The sequence below is a fragment of the Ochlerotatus camptorhynchus genome, unplaced genomic scaffold (assembly GCF_037179485.1).
Source record: "Ochlerotatus camptorhynchus isolate MF236.1 unplaced genomic scaffold, CSIRO-AGI_Acam_v1.1 ptg000660l, whole genome shotgun sequence".
NCBI classification, from domain to species: domain Eukaryota; kingdom Metazoa; phylum Arthropoda; class Insecta; order Diptera; family Culicidae; genus Ochlerotatus; species Ochlerotatus camptorhynchus.
The window spans coordinates 101,441-107,402 of record NW_027041139.1 but is presented as its reverse complement, the minus strand read 5'-3'; the positions used below and the strand labels follow the sequence as shown (position 1 = coordinate 107,402).

At 36.1% G+C, this 5,962-nt stretch overlaps 1 pseudogene; it reads right to left on the bottom strand.

The window, feature by feature from the left end:
* Nucleotides 1–2,947: 2,947 nt before the first annotated feature.
* LOC135714538 (uncharacterized) lies at nucleotides 2,948–5,803 on the bottom strand (annotated as a pseudogene).
* Between the last annotated feature and the right edge of the window lie 159 nt (nucleotides 5,804–5,962).

Here is a 5,962-nt window from a genome sequence, read left to right as displayed (position 1 = left end):
TGATCATTCGATGCACTAATAATAAATGCTAAAAAAATAACAAAAAGTGTTCAAAACAAACAAGTTTTTTCATGTCGTGATGCACGCGGATGCATCTGTCAATTGACAGAAGTTTCAGGCATTTTTTGTATTTTCCTTTCACGGTAAACTTCACTGTATGAGCCTGGTACGCAGCTGAAAAGTAATGACGTTTTTACGTGCTACGGGATAGGACACGGAATGCAAAAGAAATTACTTTTCCTCAGCATTTCTTGACCCAGTACGCAGTTCAAAAGAAATCGGTAAAGGAAAGGTCGATTACATTAGTATCGTGCTCGACATGAAGGTGGCGCATTCTGAATGCAATTTCACTTTCCTTGCGGAATAATGGTCTGATCAATTATTCCGTTAGGTAATATTGGCGTTTATTGCAAAACTGATGTTTTGGATGCATTTGAACAACATAAACACTAATAAGTGTTGATTTTACAATTTGACCACATCTCCCTATAATCTCAAAATTTAGCAGACTATAGCTGTCAAATTTTCTTTTGGGAAAAATCCTCAAAAATTACTTTTCCGTTTTCTTTTCAGCTGCGTACCAGGCTATGCACGTTAATCTCAGACTACCCATATGTTCCAATTGATGAATTGCCGCTAGATTGACTAAGAGATGGCGCAGCAAGCAAAATGATGATGTTTTGTTTTCGAGCTGTCAAAACCCAAGTGTTCTGTTGGATTTGATTAGGAAAATACGTATTTCTGTTGAAATTTTACGGTTTTAGACAATCCTATTACACTGAATGAGTTAGATTTTTAACTATCTAATGTCGTTTTCGTTTTTACTACACTACACCGGTGTAGTGTAAGCAGCAATAAGCGCGAGTCATTGACAGTTTATCATCATTTGTTTGTAAACAAAGGTGCAGCCGATAGCAACACCCTAAAAATTTTCGGTGTTCGGCGGTGTAGCACCGGTGTAGCTAAACCGCAAAAACGAAAACGACATAAGTTATAGTAAGTATTTTATGTAACATAAGTTCATCAAAGTGAACTAATTTGTTCATCTTTATTAGGCTTTCGATGGGAGGCGAAACGGAAGAAAATTGCATCATTCCCAAATGTGCAAACAGTAGCGATTCCGGCACGGTAAAATTCTTCAGAGTTCCTACGGCTGGAAACAAGTTCTTCGAAAAATGGTGCCAATTTATGAAGCTGGCTGGCCGCGGAGATGAGAAAATTTGCCAGGCTCACTTTCAACCAAGGGATTTTATTCATATGACGAATGATGAAGAGGATATCCGCTCCAGCGATAATATGCCATGTGATGATACTGATGAACACCCAGATGAACATCGATCCTTTAATGATCCGTCGCAACCTTATCAACCGGAAACTGATCCTATTTCAGTTCACGTAATGGATGAAAGTGAACAATATGATGATGGAACAGCAGGTGAAACTGTCAACAGCACGGATTATCGTTTGGAAAAGGAGTCAATTGCTGTTAACAGTGTGATCCAAGAGCTTAAAACCCGTGACATAATTCTTTCCGATTTACTGATTACAGATCAGGATGTCAATACATGGACTGGAATACCAACTCTTGCTGTTTTACAAGAGTTGTGCTATTCTGTCAATAAGTTAGAGACGGTATATCCTAAAAAAAATGTGATGCACTGCACTGATCGTGTTATTTTAACTATGACCAAGATCAAACAGAACTTATCGTTTGCGGCTTTAGGTACCCTTTTTCGTATACATCCATCAACCGTAGCAAAATATTTTAGCCATACTGTGCATATGTTGGGGCAGATGCTCGCTACATTTGTGTATATGCCGGAGAAAAGTGAAATCAGGAAAAATATACCGTTGTGCTTCAGGGATAGTTTTTAGTGGGAGTTACTCCAGCGGGTCTAATTTCATATTACAGTAAGGCATATTCAGGAAAGGCATCCGACAAATTCATTTTTAACAATGAAAAGTTAATTTAAAACCTGAAGCCACATATCGACGAAGTTATGACCGATAAAGGATTTGCTATCGAAACAGAGTTGTCAGCGCGAGGAATCAAATTACACATCCCACCATTCTTAAGAAAGAACCGTTTGTCACCAACTGAAGCTCAGCTGAACGAAGCAATCGCGAAAGCTCGAATTTATGTCGAACGAATCATGCAACGAATTAAAATATTTTCAATTTTACACGATACCTTGGATACTAGTATCTTGGCACATATAGACGATATTATGTCAGTCATATGCGGGTTAGTTAATTTAAGCAAACCTATACTTAAAGACGACAAGTTTTAAGGAAATGTGTATTTCGATATTCTATTGTTAAAAGAAGGCTGTGCGTTTAGTAGTCCAATAAATGTGTTGTAACTCATGCTCTACTGTTATTGAAAGTGGTTAGATTTACATCGAAGTCATTAATAAAAAAATGTTTTTTTTTTACGAACTGTTCTGTTTTATTTTGGGTCTTCTCATTACTTCTATCAAATATTTCATATGCTAGCCTGTGGCATCAATTTTGCAAGCATGCGAGTATAATACAAACCTTTAGACCATTTGCAACGTTTTCAACAAACAATTTATCGAAGGGAATTTCAAGGACGATAAAATCATCATCCTTTTTTGAGTACACAACAAAGTCACACAATTGACATTGTAAAACCCACATGTTCATTTGAACTTGGCAGTAGTACGCATGACGTTTGTTCAACATGAGTTGTCCAGTTGCAGAACGATGCACGTACTTCCGGACAGCACTGTTGTTCTCTAATTCTTCTACTCCTTCAGTCTCACCAGCTAAAGGGCATTTAATTTCCACGACTAGTAGATTTAATTGATCTATGCCATCTGGTGATGCCGCAAACCAGCATTCCCCTACTTTAACGACCATTCCACACTTTTTTACTAGTGGATTTCTTTTTGTTCTGTACCAATTGAAAGCTACTTTCTCAGTTTCAGTGCCGTATGCCACTGCTCGTACCTTCAAAGTGACCGTGCTCCAATATCTCGAAATTTTTTGATCCCAATCCGGGTTTTGGTTTGCAAGATATGTGTATAACTTATAACACAAGCTCGCTGTAATTCTCAATGCCCGCTGAATTTTCCAGTAGTTGGAAGATTGACCTCGTGTTTCTTCTGCGACACGCAGAATATTTAACAGGTCCTTTTCTATATTATGGTTGTAGAACAGTTCTTGTTGAGGTGTTTCAAAAGGCACATACTCAACCGTGACCTCAAATCTGTTGGGTGAAAGCATGCTTTGCAGTTCGTTTGACGAACAAAACGAGTCATCAATTGCGGTGTTGACTTGTAATGCCCGACTATGGTAAGGAAACGACGAATTCAGATATCTACCATCCAGATGCTTTTGAATAGCAGATCCCTTGGAAGCTGTAAAGAACAAATTGATTTTTTATATCAATAGTTCAGATTTGAGTTTATCTTGAAGGCAACATAAATATTTAATAAACATTTCAAATGCTGTCCGTAAAGTATTTAGACATTTAACGAAGGGATTGACGAATGCGTTTTGAATGCGTACAAATAAAATAGTGGGGGAGGGTGGTAGGTAGGAAGTGTTTTCTAAGGGCACACAGAAGAGATTCTAAAATCAGTTAAATATTGAAGTAGCTAAAACTTTTTTCCTCTGAGGAATGTAAGTCCCTGTTCAAATCAATTGGAAATTCGGATCAATAGATAGCTACACATACAAATTAAAAAAACAAAACAAAAACAAACCATTCAGAATTCTGCTGAAGCATTCAGTAAGAATACTTTTCTTGAGCTCGGTGTCTGTGGGTTGGATTTCCTTCGATCTACGAACACAACATAAGTCCGATATTGGCTTTGCTCCCCATAAAACGTTTTTTTCGGCCTTCGATGTGCCCCAAATCTGAACTGCATCTGTACAGGTTACGTATTCTGCTGTACTCGACCTAAAATGGGATCATAATGGAAATTATCATATTCATCCAATTCCAAATAATACGTACCGATTTAACTGTAGAAGACATGCAACAATATGCTTACAACGGTTTGTGCCAGCTTCCCGCATAAACGCGAACCATCACATGACCTTACCGATAATGGTTATAAATTGTTTATAATCCCTGCTAAACTTCAACTGAAATGGTTATGGAACTTTACATAAACGTTTAATGATAAAGTTTTAACCTTAAGTATTATAGTTTTTTGGAAGTGGACCTTACAAATAATGGGTTGTTAAGAACCATTACCATTCAAAATTCTTGTTTTCTCCATACATTTTCGGAAAGAGAACTATATTAGAACGTTTTTACTTATGGTTTGAGAACATTAATGGTTATGGTTATGGTAGTCAGTAAGGTCCATTAATGGTTTTGTATTATCGCTCAACTTTACGTGAAATATATCGTGAATTGGTAATCAGTAATTTACAGGCAACCAATTCGCGATATATTCCACATAAAGTTGATCGATGTTACAAAACCATTCATGGACCTTACTGGTTACCATAACCATTACCATTAATGTTCTCAAACCATAAGTTAAAAGGTTTTAGTATAGTTTTCTTTCCGAAAATGTATGGAGAAAACAAGAACTTTGCATGGTAATGGTTCTTAACAACCCATTATTTGTAAGGTCCACTTCCAAAAAACTACACTGATAAATTGAACTATTCCCATTTTGCTTGAAATTTAAACAATTTGACATTAAACTCAGTTTAATCATATCGAATGATTAAAAAATAAGCATCTGATATTAATCCCAGTTTAATCATGGTTGATTAGATTGTAGATTATCTTTTTTTGAATAAATTTTAATCATTTTAGATTCTATTTTAATAATTTTTGATTGAATTTTAATCTTTTTTGATTATACATCAGTATTCAAAAAGAATAAAATTTAATACTGGAAAGATTATTTCGATTTTAATCATGCATGACTATTGCCGAAGTAATCATGGCTCGGACTCAATAAGGTGAAGCGGGAAACTGCATACTTTTTAAGCTTTTATGATTTAATTTATCTTTGAGTGTATAATACTTAAGGTTAAAACTTTATCATTAAACGTTCATGTAAAGTTCCATAACCATTTCAGTTGAAGTTTAGCAGGGATTATAAACAATTTATAACCATTATCGGTAAGGTCAATTTATGGTTCGCGCTTATGCGGGTTTACAGGAGCATTTTAAAACCCAATTTTCGATCCCTTCGGCGGTTTTCAGCTCAACCGTATGAGGAACATGATTCGGGTGGGATGACTGACGAACATAGCCCACAAAATCAACATACCCCAAACATCTGTTTCTGTACCCGATGCATACAATATGTTGGGCTTCGAACACCGCACACAGCAAAAAAAGTTGTTGAATATTACATCGAAACTGCTGCAACCAGGTCAATCCATCGGTTGTGTAATATCACATTGTACGATGTACATCGATTTTGCGAACAAAATTACATCCATTGATGTAATATTGTATCTGCGTTTTGCTATTACATCATTATTTCATACATCAGCTTGAATTACGTTGATCGATATTACATTTTTTTTTGCTGTGCAGATCCCTCCCGGATCGGTCGAACAGAATCCCCGACGTAATCAATTATATCGACCAACTTTATATTAATGTCGATTACATCGCGATTATCCGCTGCACCACTGATCACTCGAACATCTGAAAAAAAGGCCGGAAGTTAGCGATCATAACCTGTTTACATAATCCTATTTGAATGTTCGAAGCTTTTCTATGATTTAATCTTAATGATAGGTTAAATGCATTGTAGTTATATAAAAATGATATTTTCTTACCAGTATTTAGCGCCATTGTGTATCTATAATCAATTCAAACAGAATAACTTAAAATTTTAACAACCGCTGTACACTTTTACATGCAAGGAAAAACAAACATCATCACTTTTGTGGTTTTGGATTTCAAACCGTGTCGCATGCACTGGTGCAGTTTCGCGTAGATTCATCAATAAAT